General features: G+C 38.3%; 1 long non-coding RNA gene across 1 annotated transcript; it reads right to left on the bottom strand.

Annotated features, from left to right (window-relative positions):
• Nucleotides 1–9,168: 9,168 nt before the first annotated feature.
• On the bottom strand, nt 9,169–24,901 carry LOC101681416. The gene is made up of 3 exons (XR_006606964.1): nt 24,371–24,901; nt 23,451–23,641; nt 9,169–18,656 (listed from the first exon to the last, which is right to left on the bottom strand). It is a non-coding gene; the product is annotated as an uncharacterized LOC101681416 (long non-coding RNA).
• Between the last annotated feature and the right edge of the window lie 1,266 nt (nt 24,902–26,167).

The raw sequence follows: 26,167 nt of genomic DNA, 5'->3' as shown, positions 1-26,167 counted from the left end.
GTGAGGAAACACATTATACCACATGTGAACTAAGAACATACTTGTGAGCAGAAAATAAAACACATCATTATTTAATTCCTTTATTTTATCAGACAAATATTTCCTTAAAAATGGGTAACACACATTAATATAAATGGAATTATTTAATTCAGCCATAGTGTAGAAATGATAATAGTTTTATTAATATTATTCATTTAAAATTCAATGTTAATTCTGAATTTTGAAGTAAGTGCAAACTGAGTGACCCTAACAATAATATGGGATTCTTTAATTACATATGCAAACAGGAATTCATGGATAAAGCTAGTGTGGAAATAAGACTCCCAGTCCAGTGATAAGAATAATAAAGTCTGTCCACCCTCTTATGGTATTTACTCTAGGACAATCTTTTCTTGATTTGATAATCCTGTTTTACTCAGTGTTGAGGGGAAGAAATAACAATAAATCAAAACACACTATTCCTATCTTAAAAAAAAAATAAAGATTCTAGCTAGGTTCATGAGGTTTTAAATCCCAAGTTCTTGATATCCAGGGGAGAATGTTCATTTTCTACAAAAGGATGAATGTTGCAAGGGATTCATGTTGGCAAACCAATTAGGATAAAATCTTACTTAAAATCACTTCTACCTGTTTTTCTTTCTATGATGGAAGTGTCCAAAATTTATCTATGCTTGAGGGCGCAGAAATTCAGGGATATTAGTTCTTGGAGGTATCAATTTCAGAGGAGTTAAAGTTCTTCTTTGAGAAAAATCATGGCGTTTTTCAGACATAAACCCCTGTACTACCCATGGTGACTTTCCCATGGCCAAAACAAGGATACTTGTGAAACTCCTCAGTTGTCTAAGCTTTATCTAATTTGCTACTTGAACAGTGGTTAAGTAAGAGATGTGTACTTTTATTTAATCAATAGCTCACAAGATGGGCACTTGAAGCCTTTAAGAGCACATTCAGCTCTGATTTGACTGTGATAAACTATTTGCCAAAATCTCAGCAGAGATGATGATTTTGGGGAGGAAAAGAGAGTTTATAAAGGAAGAAGGGAAATGGTGACACTTGAGAATCACTATGAGTACTTTTGCAAATATTACCCTGGCAACTAAAAATCGCATCCTCAGGGAGACTTTAGCATCCCAACCTTGTCCTTTCTCATTCTCTTGCCTCTCCCAGCCCACATCAGTTTTAATTCCCCAAGGTGAGAGTTGCATCTTCAGACATACTCTTACTGATACTAGAAAATCCTCTTTCTCAAGTTTGTGGGGCCATCAGGAGCCCAAAACATGGAAAATACTGTGGTCCCGACTGACATTAGTTTAAAATGAAGATAACTTTAGTAGTCTAAATAAAAATCAAACGGCTCAAAATGAAAGAATTCACACATATACAAAAATTGAAACAGTATTTTCCCGTTTTTCTTCTTCATTCTCTCCCTTTTTCTCCTGTGTTTTGCCTGTTGGGTTATCCAGCACTGGCTGGGGCAGAAATATTTGAGGACCACTGATCTAAGGGATGTTAACTTTCTATTCCTTCAAAGTTCTCCAAATGCTATTACTGACCTAGGTGAGGGCATCTGAAAGTAATATACCTGGACTACATTATCTTATTTTCTGGAAAAATGCCTTCACTGAATTATGATTTAATTTTATGCCCTCAGCTTTTATAAAAGGTCATTTTTGAAGAATAGTCATTCATCCATTTGTAGAGCCATTCTGTATCTTTTGCAAAAGCTAGTGAAAGACTGAACATCATGGAACCTAAAGTGTCTTATATAAGCATTCGTATGGGATATTCTTCCTACCATGTAGAAACGGAACAATATTTTTTCTTTCGAGTTTGTACTCTGCTTATGGAGGGAGCATTTAAAACTATCTAATCAAATACATTTTGCTATTTGTTTGTTAAATAGTGCAAAATTCATTTGAGGGTTTTTTTTGTTTTGTTCTTTTCTTCTTTCTTTTTTTTTTTTTTAATTGTTGTAACTAGCTCACCTTCCCAAAGGAAAAATGTTTCTCAGCTCGGGGTAAAATATCATTCCGTGTCTCCTAAACGATGGTTTGCTTTTCATCTAATGGACACTGAATCTTAACCCATCGTCTCCCTCTTCACATTACCTTCAAGGAAGAATGAAGCCATTTTTGTGCGCTCACCTCCAATAATCGTACAAGGCTTAATGAGGTGCATTTTGTTTAGCAGACTCTGCTAGATCCATCTCATTCCCCACCCTCCCTTTGCTGTGGCCACGTGTCCCCTACTTAGGTCCTACTGTAGTGCAGCTTACAGCATTGTTAATGTCTTCATAAAAGCATTTTTAAGCCTCCCCCACTTCATATTGCTTACGGGAAAATAAAGGAATGGATAGGTAAATAATTGTAAACAGCCACCTCAGATTTTTGTTACATTTATTCTTTCTATAATTATTCCTGGAATACCCATTTTCATTTTCCCATTGTAAAATCGTATGATTCCTTCCTAAAAGTAGGCATGGGTATGATGATATTTTAAAATATAATGATAAAAAAATAATAGCAATAATAGTGGGATGAAAAGTTATAAAGGAGGAAGAAAGACCAAACCTCTGGTTTTCTAAGTAGGTTGGAGAATGGTGAGAGCATGTGGCCCAAGCCTGAGAGACATTATGAAAAAAATCCAGAGGACACACAAAGCATGACTAATTTGTATCGATGAGACTTTCTCCAGTTTTCCCTTCCTCCTGATTTTCTCTGTTCTAGGCCCCCCCACCCCGATACAATTTCTTTGTTGAAATCTCTACGTTTATTACTCCATTTCTTCTCTCTTTAACATCCTTCTAAGTACTAAAAATACCCTCAACTATGGACACACTCAGGTCTAAATCAAGAAAATGTAGGTAACGTAATAAAATTCTGCAGCAGCTACATAGCTAAACTTCAACTCCCCTTTGAAGTATGTGCCTTGGTACAATGTTGACCATAGAGGACCTCCCCAAGTCAAACTCATTTTACTGTTAAGAGACTATTCTCGGAATCACATGTGGAGAAGTGGATGTGGGCATACAGCTCACAGTGCCTGAACATAAAAAGGACATACTTTAGCATGAACCCGTACAAATTAATAAGATGAATAATAATGATAATTTATGAGAACCTACGAAGATGATGTGGGGAGTGAAAAATACAGCTGTGAGGATTTGTGAGGATAATGAGGTGATTTGGTAGCGCTAAATATTGTATAGATTGTATGTGACGTTAATTTATGGCTTCCTTCCGAAATACCATAGTACCTTTTCCTTTGGCCTTGTGGATGTTACCATCTGTATCACTGGTTCTCAACATGGAGTGAGGGGGAGAAGGAGCAATAATTCTGCTCCTCAGGGGACATTTGCTAATGTCTGTAGACTTCTTTGGTTGTCACAGCTTGGGGAAGCAGTCCTTGTGGCATCTAGTGGGTACAGGCCAGGGAGGCCACTAAACATTCTATAATGTACAGGACAGCCTAGACAACAAAGAATGATAAGGTGCCAAATGTCAATAGCACTGAGGTTGAGAAAACATGCTATGCATTCGCCCTGTGCTGTTCTGCTTCTGCACTCAGTCATTTAGCATCTTATTGTGCATCATGTTCTGTCCACAATACCTGGCCTGATGGAGGGCAGAGCGTTGTAGAAAACAGTCTTCCTCCTCTCAGCGTCCATGGTGTCATTCAGCATACAATACACAAACAGAAGTGATAAGTACAAGTAGAATGACTTTTTTTGTTTTCTGTTTTTTAAAGATCTTATTTATTTATTTGACAGAGAGAGAGAGACAGCAATAGAAGGAATACAAGCAGGGGAGTGGGAGAGAGGGAGAAGCAGGCTCCCTGTTGAGCAGGGAACCAAATGGGGGGCTCCATCCCAGGACCCTGGAATCATGACCTAAGCCAAAGGCAGATGCTTAACAACTGAGCCACTCAGGTGCCCCAAGTAGGGTGACTTTTTAAAAAAGTGTTCTATTATTACAGAAAGTAGGAGAGATCATTCATTCCTCACTTGACAGAGGTAAGGGGAATCTTTAAGGACAAGTGGGCATTTGAGTAAGATTTTTGAAGGTTTCGGAGACATGGCCATAACACATAAGTCAGTATATGAGTGCATAATAAAATATTTCCTCTCAAAAACATAAACAATATTGGGGCGCCTGGGTGTCTCAGTGGGTTAAGCCTCTGCCTTCAGCTCAGGTCATGATCCCAGGGTCCTGGGATCGAACCCCACATGGGGCTCTCTGCTTGGTGGGGAGCCTACTTCCCCCTCTCTCTCTGCCTACCTCTCTGCCTACTTGTGTTCTCTCTCTGTCAAATAAATACATTAAAAAAAGAAAAACATAAACGACATTTAAAATAACAAGTTGCTTTCACTTACATTACAATGAGAAAAGACACATGAACAAAATTTCTCTTCCTCTTCCTGTTATCTATTTCTGCTCCTGCAGAGAAAATATACATGGAGATGTCCTCCATTATCCATTATGCTGCCCTGGAATTCTCTACTATCCGTTGGCCCAAGGGACCTTACAAAGGATCTTGAACTACATTCAGGAGTATTTGAAAGCCAGCTGGCCACAATGTGCTTTTTGCACTTCTGTGTTACATCTCATCAGCCAGGGAACGTATCCCTACTTTTCAATCAGCTATAGCAGTTCCATTGAGAGAACAAAGTCTACACACAGGTGGCCTGGTTTATGCACAAATTTCTTGTACGTTTGATCTTTATGAGACTACCGAGAGTATAATTTTTATTTGAGGGAACTGAATAACCTACATGTTTACTTGCATTGGCATTATGCTTAAGGAGACATGATTAAGAAATTCTAGGATCCGCCCTAGACAAAAATAGCAGGTATATATTTAGGAAACTGTAAGATTCAAATGGACTAATAAGCCAGAGGTCAATCACACAGATACTCACCCAAGAGAGTGCCCTAAATTAAAGATCTGTGGGGGAAAGTGAATCCAAAAAAGTCTTCTTTTTGCTGGAGATCTTGTAATCATTCTAGAATATAAGCTTTCTCTGAAAGTATATATTCGAATGATCTCAGAAGCTATTGAAAACAGAATAAAGCATATTCTCCAGTTGACACCGAAGTACTAAAGATCTCCCTCTCTAATCATAGCATTTATGTGTTTTATAAATATGGACAGGCGTTGTGAGCTATAACTCAAATATACATTTGTAAAAAAGAAAAGGTTAAACTGTACATATTTAATAACGTCTTATGAGATCGCACACGTTTCTTGTTTTATGAACCGCTTTGTTCAATATCTTACAAGCTGCACTTTAATCCCAATAAAAAAAATTTTTTTAAGTGGAAATGACATTAGGACTGGAAGGGGCACCGCGGACCGGGCTCCTCCACGCTGGTGCGTCAGCTCTTTGCAACCTGGAGATACAGATCTGCATGCGAGTGTCACGACCGAGGTCACCGCCAATGCTTGGTCTGCTACCTCCGAAAAGTAATAACTCTTCCCACTGCCCGGCTAGATAAATATCCGATTAAAGCAGGGTCTAAATGAATCTGCAGAAGGTTGGTCCGCACCGAGAAGTAGAAGCGTTACCGCTCCAGGTTTCCAGCGAAGCTTCGGGAAGCCGCGGGGGAAGGAATGTAGGCCATACGGAAAGGAAGCCCGGGACAGGCAAAGTGAGGGAGTTTCAAACTGTCTAACTTTTCAGTTGTGTGTTTTTTATATGTTAAATATGGTTCAGAAGATTAAAGTCTTCATTTTAGGCAAAGAAAGGAAATAATGTTTCCTGTCCCATTTGCCAAGCTAAGTGAACAACTGTTCCTGCACAATTAGAATTGTTAATTGATTTGAAAACATAGGGCTTTGAAGGTGGAAAACCGCTGACATTATTTCAATGGGGAAATACACTCCTGAGAGGGAGCACTGCGGTACAATTTCTCTCCTTGTTTTGTTGAATATACATCTATAAAAACACTGTGAATCATGCAGTAAAAACTGCTGTGCTGATATCATAAATCTCTGATAATAAAAATTTCATTGTTGAAACAATAAAATAGACTTTTATTATAACACAGAGTATCCACCTAAACATTGTCCTTTTAGCTTCTTCGAGTTAAATGTATGCACAGTTTTACAGTCTATAAACAGATCTGGAATAAAAGTTAATAAATGTCAAAATTTGCATTTCAAAAAATTCTTGCTGCATTTTAGGGAAGATCAATCTATGAACCTTTCAACATTATGTCAAATGAAATGCTAATTGTACCTTTAGGAATTTCAGAGACAGTGACAAGAAACTAAATGCTCTGTTCCTTTGCATCAGCAAGTCGAGGATAATTGTATATCTACTCTTGTGAACTTCTAAGAAAAAAAAAGAAAAAAAAACTAAGAAAAAAGGGTTTTCTATTCTTTAACTCAGGAGGGTAAACTCTTTCAGCCACCCTCCATCAATCTACCTTCAAATAAAGTGTGTTAACATGTTGACAGTGGACAAATCACACAGTACTGCATTTATTCATTTTATAATAGGTTTGTCAAATGAGCTTCAGTTAAAGAGATTTAGGAGTAAGAAAAATTTTCAGCCAGAAATAACCGACTTATTCCATTCAAAGTGATGTAAGGTTTAAAGGGGGTACTTCTTAAAAGCCTAATCTTTATTAAAACGCACAATTTTTGAAGGCTAAGTCACAAAAATAAATATCAGGAGCCCAAAAAGTGCTTTTATTTTCCCTACCCTTAAGATAAAGAACTAATACATCCCTTCCCTATTCTGCAATAAATCGTACCACTGAATCTCTAAGAGATACAAATTATCCTCTATACTGTCTTCCGAGTGTGAGTATAGATTGAGCCAATGAGCAATGTTATCTGGAAAATAGCACTTAGTGGAAGGTTTGTGCCATTTTTTTGAACATTATCCTATTTGTGGCACTGCCTTCATTCCAGAGGCAGGCTGCTGAAATATTTGGCACACCTGCCGAGCAGTGAAAAACGGCGGTCCGTGCAACTGGAAAGCCGCTCAGGTTGTTAACCTGCAGCGATTGGTCACCTATCACCACTCTAAAAGTAAAATAGGCATTTTCACCTTCTTCAAATACCATTATCGATAGTGTCGAGTCAAAAGCAAAGATCGTTCGCCTCCGTATTTCTGGATCTCTACATTGTCTGCTGATACGGATTAGGAATCCGAAGCAGAAGCACTTTGGACATTTGAAAGACTTCATTTGCAAAGTATATTACACGGGGCCATTTCCAGGCTCGTGTTGGACAGCCGATTTGTAATCCTGTGCCTCAGAGGAAAGAAAAACACCTGAGCGTTCTCACACCACAGTCACGAGGTGATTTAATAAATTCTGTGTTTTAAAAAACCCAGACGGAAATAATGCATATTTTTTGCTCTATGAGGTGAGGCCACTTTATCTTAGGCAAACTCTAAGTTGCCCCAAACGTTGTATTTTCTGTCTCCATTTACTCTACCGGTTGTTTGCTTAGTACATGAATATATTGCACTTCTAATCCTGTTAATCCCGAACAAAAATGGGAATTCTCTGCAAGCTAACAAAACTAAAAATATATCTAATGAAAACCTGTGAAGGCATTAGCCAAGACATTAATAAACATTATCACAAAACAGCAGCTTCAACTTACTTCAGAGGTCGATAATTTCTATGTTGTGAGCAGCCTTCTGCAATGGCCCATTATGAGCATCCTTTCGCACACGTGACTTGCATGACCGGATCTGGATTCTATCTAATTCCTGGTTGTGAAACAGCCCCCCTTTAGCCATAGTGAAACAATGGGGGATAGAGGAGTATATGTCTGTTTCCAAGGAAAAAGTTTAACAGACAAGAGTGGTTCTCAGGCATGTATCAGTATTACCAAAAGTCGGTCCCACTGTAAGAAAACAGTAACGTCCTATTTTATGGGCCATGATGTTTCACAGAAATCTCCCGACCCTCTCTAATAGGTACAATTCCCAAAATAAATGCAGAACTAGCAGCTATTCTGAGAGAACCCTTCGAGCAAATTTCTCTAGACGAGCTTTGTTATTAATCACCCTAATTCTGCTCCTGTTGTGTTCCATTGGGGAAAAATAGTTGTGCAACGGGCAAGTACACTCCTAAACAAAATGCTCGTCTTTTTCTTAAGAGTCAAAACGGAAGACTAATAAAGACCATTTAAAATAAAAGGGCCCATTACTCCTCAGTTTTATATGAGCTTACATGCTTTCATTGTGCAGAGTGTGTTATTAATTTCACATGCCAGATTCATAGGTTTCTGCAATACCAGGTTTGATGTATTCATTATCGGCACTCAGTACATTAATTCACGCTGAAGTCCGGTAAATCAAAATTATACCATCTGGCTTCCTGTTCTTAATGATGAATTTGATGTAGGGGTGATTAAGATTGTTAGGCTTTTGAATTTTAATGTAAAAATTAGGGGATTAAAAAGGCATTTAGAAATGACCAATAGTTAGAATAAACTTACTGACAGGATCTAATTTGTGTACTTGCTAGTAAAGCTCCATTTTAATTAGCAGCCACAGTCTTTCAGCACAAGCTCAAAGAGACAGAAGTTTAGTGATTAAGAAGATGAAGCTGTTAAATTGATAAATTGACCTTGAAATACTTGTAACTGTGGGGGACGGCCCAGTAACTCAAATTGTTAGTGTGTTGTATTGCCACGTAGGGAACTGAGTCCGAGAGTGACCCCAGACATGAAATTTTGCTGCTTCTTTCTTCTTCTTTCTTCTCTTAAGGGGGTTGATTTGCCCTCTCCATCTTGGGGCTGGGGGGGGGGGGCGAGGAGCAGAGATAAACAGACACGAAAGCCTGCAGCTCTGTGGGTTGGCCCCTGTGGTAGTGGGAAGGTGGAGATGCCGTGACGGTTTCAGCACTCCTTGACAGGCGGCATTTGAATACGATGTCTAAACTGGAAAGCATGGTATGTACAGGTCTTCTTGGTTTCCTGAAACAATGGTGCTGCGCCCATACAGTGAGATCATCAAGCAAGGCACTCAGGAAATCTGGAGCAAGCCACCAACACTCTTCCTTCGACACCATGTTTAAGAAAACAGCAGCAGCAGCAACAACATGGAAATGGAGTAATGCTAAATATCCGCAACCCAGAGCATGTATATAACACACAATCATCACACTCAAACTTGACATGAGACTTCTTTTAATTGAAAGACCAATCTGACATGGATGTTCCTTTGACAGTTAAAATTACCTCTGATTTGAACAAAAGCATTTGAAATGTTACACCGAACTCATTACACCTTTTCTGCATAAAGAAGTTTAATAGTTAAAACAAGTTAAGAAAGAATAGACTCTTAATGTAAAATATTATTAGAATAACATAAAGAAACATCCTCATTTTTTTTCCAAGACAGAAAGCTAAAAGTGCAAGAAGCCATACAATGGAAAAGTACGGTTGAAAATAAAATTATTTCCTGAGAAGAAAAAAAAAAGTACTACCTTGTGCAGTCTCATAAAATGTGATGCTTTAGTTCCTATGAAATTAATAAATGTAGTCACTAATGCACTAAAATAAAATACAGTCAGAATGACTTACATCAGAAAACAAGTACATCTGTATATATCAACAATTTGAAGGATTCCGATTCCTGGCAAGTCAAGGAATATTTTAAATCTTATATTTTAGAGGAAATCGAATCTTGACTAACCACTGCAATTTATGTCATTTTAAATAAGATATATTTGAATAAGTATATTTTTCATGCCCTAAAAAGACTGATGTCTTCTTTTATAAGCTCATCCTGTGACACACTTGAGTAGGTAGGTATATTGATTTTTTTTTCTTTTTCTGATGGCAATGAAGTGTAAATGGAAAATATCAGACTTGGCAATCACTTAAACCATGTGAAAATTTCAGAGTGAAGGCTATTAGAGTCACTTTGTGATCTCCCCAGATGACCAGAGTGGGGGGAGGAAAAAAAACATTTCTACATTTCTTCAGATCCTTTGTGTGACAGCTAAGGAGAATAACATTCTTTCTAATACGCCAGTTTTCGTCTCTAGTTGAGAATAACCTCAGTGCTTTCTTATGTCACTGGCTGAGAGAAGATGAAAGACCCAGCCTTGTGTAAATGGCTTTGTCTAACCATCAGTCTTTAGCTCTGCATGGCAGCTGTACTATTGACATTAGCTTGTGCACTGGGTGAAATTGAAGTGAGTTAAATGTGACCTTGGCTTAGTTGTTGAAGTAGAAATGAACTCTACTGGGAGTGAAAAAAAATAAGACCAGTTTCTCTAACTTCATTTTTTCTTTAATGAGTTTAACAGCACTCTTAGGATTTGATACATTTTATAAAAACGCTTTTATTTCCTTTTCTATTATACACTGTGTAATCAGCATTTAGTAAGGTTAGCTTGCCCTTTTGTTATGAAATTCTGGTTTCAGGTATTTATATGCCACATTCTAAAAAAAAAAGGGCACATTTATTTTCCCTCCTCACCTCCACCCCCCACCATCCGGCTTATTGATCACAACCCTTAGAAATGGACGGAAGGTTCTCATGCATACAGGTTCATCGACTTGAATAATGAATACCAGGCCACTGAAAGAGTGTAAATGCCCAGTGTTCTTGATGACATTGCATTGTCCACTAGATTACATGTGCACCCACCAGACCCCCTGCTGGCAAATCAGGAGCAGTGAACACTTGAGACTGCAGGTAGACGGAACATGCTACAACATGTGTAAGGCTGTGCTCCTTTGTTTTCAGAAGCAATATAAATAGTGTTTGTATCAAAAGAATATAGAGTTGATGATTTTTTTTAGGTGGAGATTATTCAGAAAGTCTTTGAAGTTTCATTTCTATTTTAACATTCCTAACTCGTGTTCCACATATCCGTTAACTACATGGTTTTATGTATATATGCATTCTTATGTGTGCATATGTGTGTACAGGTGAGTATGATGTATGTACATACATATTATTTTAGCTTATAATAATGGTACATGAGCTACAAATCAGACACTTCAAGTTCAGTTTCTGTCATCAGATTCAGAAGCTTATGATGGGACTATTTGAATTAATCTGTTCAATGAACTTGAGCAAACACGGTCTGAACCCCTTATACTTTGCAGTTCCAGTTTCACCAGAAATGCTTTTATGCTACTGGGCTATAGAGGTATCACTGTTGGGTGTTACTGGAGCCTGCACTTTTAGCTCCTTTATTTATTCATCTTGATACCAGTTTAATGCTCTAGTTTACTTCCCCTTGGTTGTTTTGTGGGGAATAATTCCTCCTCCAAAATATCCATTCTAACCCTCCGAATATAGTACGATATATAGCAAAAGGACTTGGCAAATGTAGTCAAGACAAGGATCTTGAGATGTGGAAACTCCTGGATTATCTGCAGGGACCCTATGTAATCATAATGTTACCTATCTGAGAGAAATGGGAGGTCAGGGTCAGAGACTGGAAGGTCAGGGTCAGAGACAGAGAAGAGGAGGTCAGAGAGAAGCAAAGAATGCACTGGGCCAAGGGGTGTGTGCAGGCTCCAGAACCTGAAAAAATCCAGAGGGGCATGGATTTTAGCCTCAGGTTTCCCGAAGAAATACCTCCCTGTCAAAAAAATATTTAGACTTCTGACCTCCAGAATCAGTAAGAGAATACATTTGTGTTGTTTTAAACCAGTGAATTCGTGGTAATTTGTTACAACACCATTAAGAAATGGATATACTGATGCGTGTATGTTTCAGTTTCTGTACATCATAATACACAACATGGCATCGTTATCAATTATTTAAGTAATTTCTTCATCACTTCCCATTTTCTCATAACTTTTGTGTTCAAGTAGGTAAGTATAAAACCGGTGCTCATCATGTTCAGGAAGTGTTCAGCAATATTACTGATTTCAAAAAAGGATCGAGCAGTCTTTAGAAATAGATGGCACATTGGAAGCTTGCAGGTAACACCACGTGGATTTAACCATGAAAAGAAAATGTTGGAACTGCCCGCAGAAGTCAACATGGTACAAACCGAGAAGAGGGAAAGGTCTTCGCTTGAATAAAGTGTTGTGGTAAGACACCATGATGCACAGCTGGCCAGATGCCAGTACTTCCAGCGTGGAGGGTCAGAAACGGTCACAAGGAGGCCTCTTAGGCAAAACAGAAGGGGTGCGGAGCCAGGATCTTGGTGACTGAGCCCAGCCTAAAGGCTGCTGCCTCATGCAAGGGTCACCCAGGGTCAAAAGAGAAGTATAAGCATGGATTTCAAGGCTAGAGTTGAAGAGAACTTCTGTGCTTATGCAGATATTTGCCTGGAGATTATATAATGAACTTGGGAATAAACTGACACATCTGGAGTTCAAGCTCTTCCGTTGGGACTGTGTGTACCCTTGGTGTGTCTATAATCTTCTGCTCAGGCTAAATTGGCTGTGCTCTTCCTCGCCACCCCTGTTGAGGAGTGAGCCTCAGCGAGGTGTCTTGGCAGGACCAGCTGAGCAAGAACTTCGAATTGTTAAGCGGACGCACACACCGGAACTCCAACCCTGCGCCTTTGTGGGCGAGCGTGCTTGAATTAGCAAGTCACCCAACCTCCGAGACCTCACTTTTCTCTCCCATGAATGAGGCTGATCACGCCCACTTCCTAAGATTCTTACGGGGGTTAAATGAGATAAGGAAAGAAAAGTACCCAACAGTGCTTGGCATGTAGGAGATGCCCAGTAAGTCTGAGTTTTTCTCATGTCTTCTGGGTCTCAGTTAAAAGTAAAAGGTGGTGAGTATTCTGAATTATCCGTGGGACCTGAGGTCGGCTGTTCGTCCACAAGTACCTTATCTTGAATTTCTCCTCCGTTTTCCACAGTCTTTAGTCATCCCATTTCCTCCTTCCAGCAGTCTGAAGACCCCTACACATATTTTACATTGCCCCGTTCTTTTCTGGAATCATTAGAACAGAACCACATTACAGCATTCTTGATTACTTTCCTCCAGTCCCATTTATGGAAGGGAGAAAAGTGTCATGTATTTTCACACACGCTAGAATATCATATGCATATGTTATATATGTAATCCACTTGAAGCAAAGAAGCTATCAAATGCATATTTATATGGCATTGAAACTAGTAGATAAATAAGTTATACTACCGTGTGACCAGGCCACACACTGTTTTTGATATTTTCGTAGAATCTTATCAGTTACTCTCTAGATAGAAAAGTAAAAAAAATAAAAAATAATAATTTTAAAAATAAATAAAATACAATCATGAAATCCTCTCGGAAAATTAATTAGAATAAGTTGATTGTAAAATGGTTTTAGGAAAGAGAATATATTACTAGAGTGCCAAGATATCAAAGACATGAATTTAAAATGAAACCACATATAACTCGTGTAGTCATTTAAACATTCGGCTGACATAATTTGGATACTCATTTATCATACAGATGATAGGAATGAAAAATTTTCAACTGCTGTGCGTAGAGTGTGTGTGTGTGTAGATATATATATATATATGGTGTGTATATCTATCTATGTATGTGTATACATATGTGTGTGTGTGTGTATTTGTGCAAAGGATCAGTGTAATGATTTTTTAACCTGCAGAGTGAACTTCGCTCCTAGAAAGCATATGTATGGGTGGGGAGGTGGTATCAAAGTAACTCAGAGACTTTTCAGCAGAAGAAATATCTGCTGAAATATCTGCCCTTTCTCTGAGGAGCACACCAGGAAAGTCCAGAGACAGGCACATTTCAAATTATTTATATCCCTCCTCAACAGAAATGGTAAAATGCCCTCTTGGAGTTGCCTGCCTTTCTGGTGTTGAGAGTAATTTCTGGGCAATGAGTCACTTCTCCCGATGAAGTATGTTGGCATCTTGCTGATGTGCTAGTAGAGAAAGCTGGCCGGGAACCACTTTGGTAGCCAAGCATTCTTAAATTCTTAAAATTGCCCACAAAATCATTATGAGTTGGAGCAAAAGATGTTCCTGTAACATACACATAGTAATATGTAATGTAACAGTCCCATTACAGACGCATCTAGTGTAAATATACAAATGCAATGTCTAAGCATCAAGAGGAGGTTAAACACACACACACACACACAGATACAAACACACTGAAATATAAACAGAGAGAAAAATTCGATGGCCTTGGAAACATGGTGGTTACTTTCATGTACACCATCTTACTTTACTTGTATGACTTTTACTCTCCCTTGGCAAGCTAGCATCATATTTTACACAGAAAGAATGACTGACTTGCCTAGTTCATGTAAGTTTGGAGAGAGAAAAAACTGGTTCCAGGATTGTGATTCCTTATGCTTTGTTTTAGGAAGTTCTATGGAGAGCCTCAAAAAGAAGTTGGGAATGGATAGAGTGCTGGGGAACAGACCCGTCGGGTTGGGGGAACCCTGCTTTGAACAAAGCAAGATAACCCAAGAGAAAAAGAGCAACCGCATGTGGACATCTGTATAAATCTAGCAAAAAGTGAGTGATGCAGGAAATCGACAGAGCAGGGAAAAAGACAAACTAGAAAAACTGGAATACGGATATCGAGGCATGCTGAAGTCAGCGTTAGGAACATGCTCTAGTTCTGGGGTCGACCGCTGGGTTAAACCCAACCTTATGGCAATCTTGGCCAACTCACACTCTTCAGGTCTTCCTTCTTTGTGTACCAAACAAGACTCCCATATCAAAGAACAGAGGACTTTAATGCAGTATCTGGCACACACTAAACAATAAATAGTATTCCTATGGCTGTTAAGTCATCAAGGAACAGGAGCAGACCAATCTGTCTCTCATATACCCTCAAGGCTCTTGAGTAAGACTGAGTGGGAAGACTTCCGGTACAAGGTCTAAGAAAAAGGCAAAGAGTCAGTCATTTAAACTGGGTACAATGAGTTTGAACTGACGTTGAGTCACCGGAACAACTAACCTGGGGCTTCCTTCCTGCAAAGAGGAGTGGTCCCCAGACTTGCAGGTGAACCTGAACTGGTGGGAGGGTCACGCGGTCCCAACTGTGGGCTGTAGCATCACAGGGCTAGGAAGGGGTCAGCTAGGTTGCTGGAAGTCTAAAACACTGGGCTCGTTCTCTCAGAAGCTTTTGGAAAATAAACTAACTGAAAATCTTACTAATCTATTAACTTGAACCAAATCTCAATACTTGTTAGCATCAGAGAAATAGTGCTGTGTTTCTTGCTTTGGGTCGTGTTTTCCATATAAAATAAAAACTGGTACTTCTGGAAGAAACAATCCTTCCGTCACACCAAGGTGAGTCATCCTACTGTCAGAGTAGTAGAGCAGCAGTAGTTATCGTGTGGCAAAGGTCCTGTCACCCTGGGGGTCTGAACTGAATGAAGCTCTCCCTTGGATGTGGAGAGTTTCTCAAGGAGGAGGCCAAAGGGTTCCCCAGACGAGCAGCCACCGGGTCATTAACCACAGTGTCCTCCTGGCACACTTGTCACATTTCTTCCAATCTGTTTTTCATTTTCCTTAGTTATTATCACGTTCTAATGCACTCAGAACTTTTGTTTATGTTGTTGTTGGTCTTTTCCCACTGGAATGTGAGCATCCCATGGCAGGGATCTCTGCTGTTCCGTTCACTCATGTGGAAGTCTAACACCACAGGAGAATGGCTGAACAGAAGAGGCACCCAGCCAAGCTGTGTGGCCTAGCTCACTGACCAAATGTTTAATCATAACCTCTTCCATGTGAGTGAAATCTGCCCAGGGGTTTTGTTTTAACTCTAAAGCCCTCTCTGACTCTGACCTCATTAAAAAACTTTTATTTTTAATTTTTGAACTAATTTCAGACTTACAAAAAAGCTGCAAAAGTGGTAGAAAGCATTACTGCTATCCTTCATCCATATTTCCTAAATGTGAATATTTACCACACGTGCCTTGTCATTGTCTCTCTCACGTACACACACACGTGCGTGCGCACATGTGTTAGTTTTAGCAACACTTTGAAGTAAGTTGCGGACATGTGTCTCTCTACCCCCTAAACATTTCACTGCATACTTCCTAAGATAAAGACTATAACCATGGTAGAAATATCAAAAATCATAAAATTAATAATGATACATTGTGATTTCTAAGATACCAACTTCATTCAAGTTTCATCAGCTGTCCCACTAATGACCTATGTAGCCTTGGCTTTTTTACTTCTCAGACCTAGGATCCAATCCAAGATCCTATATTACATATAATTCTCTTATGTCTCCTTAGTGTCCCTTGATCTGGAATTACCTATCGGCAATTCTTCATGTTCTTGAAGCATGAAGTCATTTTTTAATGTTCCTCAATTTGGGTTTGTCTGATGTATACCCCTGACCGGACGGACTCAGGCTATGCATTTTTGGTGAGACTATCTTAAAAACAAACTTTTGTCTCACTCAGTGCATTATATCAGAAGGCATGTGATACTAACAATGATTACTCGTTTAAGGTGGAATCTACCAGGTTTCACCACTAAAATGTTCTTATCTGTCCCTTTATAATGAGTAAAACCTTGAGAGGAGATCATATGAGACTCTATAAATATTCCCTTTCTGATAACATTCTTATGCTCATTTTTGGGAAAGTTCTATGCATGTGCCCTCTCTATGAAAGTTTTGACCAAAATCTGGTTTCTGGATATCCGGACTTAGTGCTCTAAGAATAAATTGTCCCTTGACTCACCACTTACATAAAACTTGTTTAACTTTCCTTCTCACTGCACTCACCTTCTTCATGTTATGGGTATAAACACTGGAGTACATCTTAGCATAGAGTTACTTGCACAAGGGTAGAGATTTCCAAGACTATCATTCAAAAAAAAAAAAAAAAAAGGAATATCATTCATGATGCCAGATAACTGGGTCCCACAGAAGCAAATAATTTCGTTTGGACAAAAATATTGCTTTTATTCCTGAGAAAATATTAAATAAAATTCTGAATTTGAATAATTCGTTTGGAGGCAAAGTTATGGAGGAGAGCTGCATCAATTAAATTTTTTTTCTTTTTCTTTTTAAAGATTTTATTTTTAAATCCAATGGGGGACTCAAGCTCACAACCCTGAGATTACGAGCCTCATGCTCTACCGACTGAGCCAGCCAGGCACCCCTCAACCAAAAAGGTTTTAAGGTACATTCCCAAACATTCTTTTTTCTTACTGCTGCCCTGAGAGAGCAACCTAAGAAGGAAACTGTTATTTGCATAACTGTTTGGACATAAGAGAAAAACACAGATGCATGGGCTATTTGATGGAGAATCATTTACCAGTCAAATATTAAAAGGTCTGAGGAGATCACTGATGAGAGTAAAAATCTAGAGTTCTCACAAGAGAACTTTAAATGTATATAAGTAAATAAAAATTTATATAAGTAAAATTTATATTCAAATTGCCCATCATTAGTCAAACACTGAGCTTATTCATGCAAAAATTAGTTTGCGGTTCACTGATTGAATTCTCTCCCTCCAGTTCACTGCATAATTGCCTTCTGGCATATCATCCCAGCTCTGAAACTTACAAGAGAAAGGCAAGCTATTTCTCTATGCCTTGGTTTCCCCAAATGGTTGTGTTCGTGATAGTATCCCCATAGTGAAGTCGAAGTGAGTAACGAATGGTTTCATGTACATAACGTTCTTGGAACAGTACCTAGAGCAAATCAGTCTCTGTACCGGTTAGCCAGTATCATTTTTGAGTTAGTGTCATAGGGGTCTTCAAGACTCCCACCAAATTTGATCTCTCCAGAAGCACTCCCAGAACTCAGAACTATGTCTATGATTTATTAAAGTGAAAAGATGCAAAAAGCAAAATCAGCAAAGAGAAAAGGTACTTTGAGTAAAGCCCAGAAGAAACTAGACACAGCTCCCGTGAACCCTCTTTCACCAGAGTGTCATAGCACATACTTAAGTTCCCAGGTAGGAGTTGTGAGAAAATGAGATAAGTGTTACTTATCAGGGAAGCTAATGAGAAACCCAGTGCTGGGGATTTGTACTGGGGGACTGATCAGATAGGCAGTTTTCACCTAGCATGTACCCAAACTCCAGAATCCCAGAAGGAAAGCAGGTTTCCAGCATAAATAATATTGTTTGCACAAACTATTTAGGCAGAGTGAGCACGTTCATGAGTTAAGGCTTTGGAAGCCCTCTGTATATCCTTAGCCAAGGAGCAGCCTTGCAAACAGGCTTTTCTAAGGATAGCAGTCCTGCTATGTTCATTCATTTCTGCACAAATCATTAGATATTTCTATTCATTAGATATTTCTACTGCTCTCCATGAGGATTCTTGCTCAACATTTAACTAGTCACTTCCCATTGGAAAAGTAATGTGCCATAGAAGCATACATTAAATTGGGTGATACGTACCAAAATCAAAATCAATTGCATACTCCCAGGTGTTACTTCTAGACAATGACTTCATGCAAATATTTTCCACATACAATAGAACCAAGACAGTATAATGATTACCTTCTGCCACAACAACGTAAGGCACCTTTTAGGAAAAGATAAGCTATACTTACGAGCAGGTTGATTTTAATTCTTCAGTCTCTTTCTCTTACATATCCAATTTTCCACTTACACTTTCCACATCCAATTTAAAAACAGGCTCAACTGAGAACTCTGAAGAGCTAATTGTCAGATGTGTTCAGAATGAAGAGGTGAGTAAGATAAGGCCTCCAATATCAATAGTACCAATGGAGGTGTTACAGCATCATCTAGAATCTGCAGGGACAAAAGACTCAAGCATTGATATTGGATAACGCATACTACACTATACTTACTGACAAACGTACATTAATAGTCTCCAGGCAAAGAAGCCAACTATTGCTTATGTGATGGCATAATGAAGGAGTGTGTTTTTACCTAATTCTAAAAGAGGCGTGTGGTCAGATCAGCTCAGCAAGAATTTATATAATGCCACATTTGAACTAGGCAATGATGTCTTGACCCTAAGGAGTTTATAGTCTCTGGGGGAAACAGATATATGACTTTAATAAAATTCAGCAAGGTAAAATAAAAATGCATAATAAAAATACTATTGGAAAATCTTAGCAGGGAAGTTCCAAATTAGAGTATTTTGTTTTTTGAGTTTGAATAAGTCATTTAATCTCTCTGGGTTCAAGTTTCCCCAATTGTGAAATATAGATTTTCATTCAGATTGTAAGATTTCAATTAAAAGTTTTGCTCTCTTCTTAGCATTTTTAATGGTGGTGAGAGTGGATGACATGGCTACAAGGTCCTAGATCATTTATCAAAAACAATAAAAAATAATCTTAAGATGCTAAGACATTTGAAAAATTGAGAATATTTTCACTCGATGAATTTTGCTCTGAGAAATAGGGGTTTTAAAAATTATTCCTTTAACCTTAGGATTATTCTTAAAGTAATATGATCAGTTATATTGTGGTGGATGTCAATGACAAAGGTGGAAAATAATGTGATTTTTGTCCATTGAAGTATAAAGTAAAAATTGTTCCAAAATCAATTTTTCCTTCCTTGCTTTATTCAAAACTACTGGAACAGCAAGTTGGTTTCTGACCTGTAGCAGCTCTTAGTAGCGCCACTAAGATAAAGTAGGAGTCCTTAAATTACTGACTTCAAACTTTATTGAAAAAGTCACTTAACAATTATTAAGTCATTAGTATAGAGTTTTCAACAGAAGCGCCAAAACATCTCACACAGCATTTAAAGATGTAACAAAGTATCCTAGCTGGACAGAATTTTTGCCTTGTAGGTTAAGGAATCATAAGATGTCTAGAAAGCCCAGAGTAAGGCTCAGAGACTTGATATATGGGTATTAATTAGGTCTAAAGAAAGTGTGGAGCCCAGTGAACGGAGTTACTGCTTTTATTCTGGATCAGAAATGAAGAGCTTGTGGTTATGCAAAAAAAGATTATGCTTATTATAAAATAAAGTTTTATAAACTATATCTCTTGAACTGACTAACCTACACAAGAGCTGAGATTGAATAAAATTATACTTTAAAAAAAAACCACATGGTAGGGCGGCTGGGTGGCTCAGGTGATGATCCTGGAACCTTGGGATTGAGCCCCGCATGGGGCTCCCTGCTCAGTGGGGAGTCTGCTTCTCCTTCTGCCCCTATCCTGCCCCCCCAACCCCTGGCTCATGCTCAGTCTCTCTCAAATAAATAAATAAAATCTTTAAAAATTAAAATGAAAAAAATTACAAATTAAAAAATTAAAACCCACATGGTAACACTTGGTAAGGGATTGAATCACAGCGCACCCCAACTTGGATTCCTTTCTAACTGGTAGGAACACATTCAAGCAGAATGAAAAATAGAACATCTGAAGTTAATTGGATCATTGCCAGGAAAAAGAGGAAGGGAAATGATGATTTTGCACTTTGGACAATATTAACTTTAAGGCCCATTTCATCACTTAATTTCTATGAAATGCTAACTTTGAGAATCCAGAATAATTAAAAATATCACATTAGGATATTACGATGGAAATCACTATAAGGAAGAAGCTAAGTAAGTGTCTATATGGAAGGCATGGAACCCAAAGGAGGTGTTTTAAGCTAGAAAAAAATGGAGATCAACTCTTGCTATTATTCTCCGTTATTATTATTTTTTCAGTAAAAGTATTGTTGTTTACTTGTTCTTCCTTAGGCTTCAAATACCTAACTAAAGGCTTGTTTTTGAAGTGAAATTTTTTCCTCAGATCATTAAAAAGCACTTCTTCATGATGGTTATTGTTCAAAAATAAAGTAAAAAAACATACACGTCTTTATAGCATCTTTTTAAAAATCTCATTTCCCAATCTATCAGCTCAGAAACACTATGGAAGCTACTCTTTGACTATGAAGTTCCACCAACATTTTTCATGATTCTTTGCATGTTTCATGATGTTCAATCTTCAAGGATATCCTCAAGACCAATTTAGATAAATGAAATTAATTGTAACATATTCCAAACCAGCTTATATTTGATGTTTTCAAATGTCTCTCCTATTGAACAGAGAGAATTGGGGGTAAGGGATTTAGAAATTTGAAATCCAAAGTCAACAATAAAAAAAAATAGGAAATTTAGCTAAGAGAGCTCCCTGTCCATTAAATTAATAAACTTCTTACATCTGCTATCTAGGATATATCCTAGTCAGCTATACCCAGCTAAGTCTCATCAGGTATTTATGATCACATAGATAATACATTCATGGAAGACATTATCTTTGACATCATGAGGAATTACCCAATAATACATTTAAGCTGTCTTTCCAGATTGGTTATGGAATTTTATATGCCCTACATCCTCATTCCCCCAATAGTTAACTCAGTATCATGTATCTCCTAGATAATACTCATATGAATAATTTTTCTCAGCTAAGCCAGGAAATCTTTGTTAATGCTCTTGTTGTTATGTTCCTGTATCTTAAAGCAAGGCAGAAAATAACACAAAAAATTTTTAAACAGGACATATGTCTCTGTCTTGTTTATATAACACTGCCATCCATATCGAGTTACTAACCTCAAACTTGATCATTCTACTATTTCTTTACTGGCATCAGATTTAAGTTTGAAACTTCATAGCACCTCATTCACACATTTAGCCTGCTTCCCTGGTGGTACCTTCCTCTCTCTTTCACATAGGTAACTGTTCAACTTACAGACCACAAACAATGTTAGAACAAGGACAAGGTTAGAAAAGATTTATGAAAGTACACATCTTGTCTTTAAAAGATCTGAAAGGAGGGAGAAAGGAGTAGCACTCTACTTTAAAAAAAATGATATACACACAAAGGTAAGAGAAGGAATGGGCAAATATGGATGTTTCCCTGAAAATCAACCTGGGTTAGTAAGTATGAAATGGGCCATGGGCAGAAAGGGAAAGGGTTTCCTTGCTTTCTGGGGCCTGCTTTCCAAAGCAGAAAAATATCTCAAGATTCTGAAGGTTGAGCTCTTGGCTGTGTGTCACAAAATAATGTAAGGAGTGAGGCAGAAATTTCAGGTTAGCTTTGGGCTGGCTTGGGATTGGTTCCTAAAGATAACCATTTCAAATAACAAGTGTCATTTGTATATGTATACGTATTCATATGTTGCCAAGTCTTCCTTAATGTTTTGTTAAATATCAAAGCCTGGTTGCTGGGACAATGAAAGCAGTAGCCCATGTCTATGCTTGGGACAAATGGTATCAACTGAGAAAAGTCAGTTAGAAGGGACATGTGGGCATGCTGGCTGCTGCAAGCAGTGAGTACCAGGAAAGAACCGTAGAAAATGGAACTCTTATTTGGGTTTCCCAGAAATTATCTGAGGCTAGGTGTCTAAAATAACAACAAACATACTCATGAGATCTTGAGCTAATTGAAATTTTTGGTCACTAAAATAAAATTTCTTACTGCCTTACCTCAAAAACAAATAAAAAACTGAGAGCTGAGCCATCTACATAATACTTTTAAAATCTAAACAAATTATTATTGATGACTTTCCATTTAGGATTTATCTGTATTCCCTTGTAATCAATGGCACAGCAAATACGTTTAAAGCTAGATATGTTAGAAAATTTTTCAACTCTATTGTATGTTTTGTTTTCAATGTCTTAAAAAAAGAATTCAATAGCTATCCATGCACTGAACTTTTCTACTGTATAAATGAACAACCTTAGATACATTTTTTAAAACATTCTTATGTACTTCCCTCTATTATCAAAGGAAAAAGTTCCTATCTTCTTCCACAAGGTGAATGCTTCTATCTGCACTGTATTATACATGCTTTCTTACTTCCTTGCTCTCTGTGTCATCAATTATGCACCCCCTGTTTATTTTTTAACTATTTATTCTCACTGAATCATAAATTTCAGTATTAAACATATTTACATCTTCTCTATTTCAGAAAAAACTAACCGTGCCAGACATCTAGGGGACATACCACCCAACAATAGCAGAATAGTCATCCATCTCAAGCACCCACAGAACATTCCCCGGAATGGACCAACAAGTCTCAATAAATTTAAAGATGGAAATCATATCAACTATCTTTTCAGACCACAATGGAATGAAGTGAGAAATTAGTAACAAAAGCATAGCAAGTATGAGGAAATTAAACAAGATAGTCTTAATAAGTGGGACACCAGCGTTACTCAGTTTGTTAAGCATCAACACTTGATTTCGGCTCAGGTTATGATCTCAGGATCATGAGATCGAGTCCTGCGACAGGCTCCAGAATCAGTGAAGAGTCTGCTTGCTATTTTCTCTCTCCCTCTCTCTCTGCTCTTCCCCACCCTGCTCTCTCTGTCTCAAATAAATAAATAAGTCTTTTTAGAAAGATAATAATAAATGAAACAAAGAAAAATTACAAGGGAAATTAGACAATATTTTGAGATGAATAAAATTAAACACCACCCACCAAATATTGAATGTGTTCTTTTCAGCCTGAGTACTTCTGTTTTAGCTGTGTCTTTTATGAACAGTATATAGTTAAATTGTGTCTTGTTAATACAATTCTAGTTTCTACTTTTTTAAAGATATAGACCATTTACATCGATATCTACCAACTTACCCTGTGCCTCACAGGTCCATGGATCAATGTGAGATCAACTTAAATGAGGCTTCCATTTGACCCTTCTCCTCCACTAGCCTCCACTCTGGATAGGGTACTAGGCGAGTGTTTTGAGTCTCCCAATAACCATGTCAGCTGGAAATGTCTTTTTCCAGTGTTGAGTTAGTCTGGTAAATAGCCACAAGTTCATTCTAGAAAAGATGAGAAGAATATTTGTCATATAGTACTGCAGTAGATGTGTTTGGCTTCCTGCTTAAGGGAATCCAGTCTCTCCTTAAATCAGTGCTCTGAGTCAGAAAACTAGTTCAGATCCCAAACTTGTTGAAGGACCCTGATTTTCCATTGCAGCAGCTGAGTTCACCTTCACTTTTTCAGCTCTTAGTATTTTCCTGGTTACACAGTCAACTACTTATTGACTACTAGACTACTTATTTAAGTAATTCTTAAGAATGGATATTAGATGTCACCATCAGTCCCTTCTGGTCAAGTCATCCAGTTGCCACTCTGGTCTTGCTGTCATCAGTAGTAATTATCTCTGCCTTGTCTCTACCAATAATTATATCTGCCTTTACAATTTTGAATCATTATCCCTATTGTTACTTAACAACCCAATATCATACACTACATGCAACTCTTGGCTCCAGCCCATGGAGGATAGCCACCAAGTTTCCAAAAGAGGCATCCCCTTACCAGTGCATTTTCTATTAACCTATTGAATTAGTAGAGGGAATCTTTTGGACCATCCCAGGAGATCCAGGGAATGGGTGCCCTGATCTCACATAAGGCCATTTAAAAATGGTCTTTCTCTGAGGCCTCTAACTCTTGTTCAACACTCTGCCAAGGGATCTCCAAGGGATTCCCCTGACTGGAAGCATTTCAAAGCATCAAAAAGCCACCTGAGCAGCATAAAGGTCACTTACCAAAACTTTAAATCCTGCGTCACGGGAGAGTACTCCAATGCTATTGAATATACCACCTCTGCCGTCCATCCATCACCCTCAAGTTCTACTCCACCATACTTTTTTGCAATTCTTACTGGTATGCATTTTACAATTTGAGGTTATATGCTTTACTTCCTCCCAGAACAGGGCAAGTATTTCTCTGTTTGGACTATCCTGAGTCCTGCCCCTGGTTATTGGTCTGGAGGCAGAAAAGGCAGGACGACTTCTTGAGGAACACATGTACCCCTTTTGAGGCACCTGTCCCGAGTGACATCTCTCCAGGTTCTCCAAGTACAGGCTGTGCAAGGTTCAGAAGAATCCATGGCTCAAGATTTTCTGGCTTATTCATCAAATGTTCGCAAGTGAGTTCTGAAGGAACTGCGGCTACATCTATTAAAGGCCCAGATTTAATGTAGGACTATGAAGGCTGGGCATCGTCTCTCTTGTCATTTTGTTAACCTGACAATTAAGTCCTGGGCCTGGTTTTCATCACTATCTGCTCTACGGCTCTGTGAGATAAGAAGCTTTTTAAACACTGACATATAGACCCTCTTACTTTCACAGCACACCTTAAAATGATAGTTGGTTCGCCAGAATCTGTCATTTTCTTTTTTTGAGGCTCCTAAAGCAGATAACAAAGGCCAGAAAGCTCCATGGTTCTTATAATTATCATTGCCCTCCTATCTTTCAAGTGCCATTGGCACTGCATAACCTTCTACTTGCATTTCTCTCTACCCTCCAATGAGAGTCCTGGCACTTTTAACACTACTGCTTGCCAAGGTTATCACAGCTCCACCTTTTCTCATCAGTGACAATTCCAGAAAGTTATCCCAGGCATCTGTGTTTTAGAGTCATCTATAGTCCCAACTCTGTTAGTCTGTGTTCCTCTTTCATCACAGAGAACAGAATCTGGATGCCTTCTTTTTCTTTGAAAGCAAAGACTTGTATATACGCTTGCTTTAGGAGATAGGGGTTTGAAAAAGGAAGCCAATAGGAGGCCATGTCATCAGCATAGTCATTGCTGTGGGCTGTTGGGGTTTCATCCCACTCAGACCTCCTGAAGAGCCATGCAAAAGTTCTTGAGGATTGTCTCCTCCAGGAGGTAAAAGAGGGGAGCATTTATTTAGTAGTTCCTATCTGTAACTGATTAAAGCTTGCTCTTAAACTTCTGTCTATGTGAAAACATGCCAGATGGGGATGTGTGGGTATCCTACATCTGGCACTGGAGAAGCCTGGGCAAGAAAGCAAGAGATGGATCACTCAGTTAAGGTGGGACACCTTCAAGTTACACCAATTAAAAACTGGTGAATACAATGATACCTGGTGTAAACAAACTGAGGGTTTCGGAGGGGAGGGGTTTGGGGGGATTGTTGAGCCTGGTGGTGGGGATTAAGGAGGGCACGTATTGCATGGAGTACTGGGTGTGGTGCATAAACAATGAATCTTGGAACACTGAAAAAACAAAATTAGATTAAAAAAATAAAATAAAAAGTTAAAAAACAAAAGGTGGGCCAAGCCAGTTTCAGACAGGATGAAGGGCAGGCCTGATACATTTATTTAAACTAATTTTTTTTAAAAAACATCCTTATTTTATACTTTGTATCTGATAATCTTAACATTTGCAGTTCTTGGTCAAAGTCAAGACTTTTGTTGTTGTTGTTGTTAACTTCCATGGATGGTAACTTGTTACATCATGTGCTTGTTCATTTTAAATGGTTAGCCCCTAGTTCTTGAAAGCATCTGTAAGATAAAGTTAAATTTGAGCACTGTGTTTAA

This window comes from Mustela putorius, unplaced genomic scaffold (genome assembly GCF_011764305.1).
Source record: "Mustela putorius furo isolate JIRA1106 unplaced genomic scaffold, ASM1176430v1.1 tig00000480_pilon_pilon_pilon, whole genome shotgun sequence".
Taxonomy (NCBI): domain Eukaryota; kingdom Metazoa; phylum Chordata; class Mammalia; order Carnivora; family Mustelidae; genus Mustela; species Mustela putorius.
The sequence above is the reverse complement of the archived record's forward strand: the minus strand, read 5'-3'. Positions and strand labels throughout refer to the sequence as shown.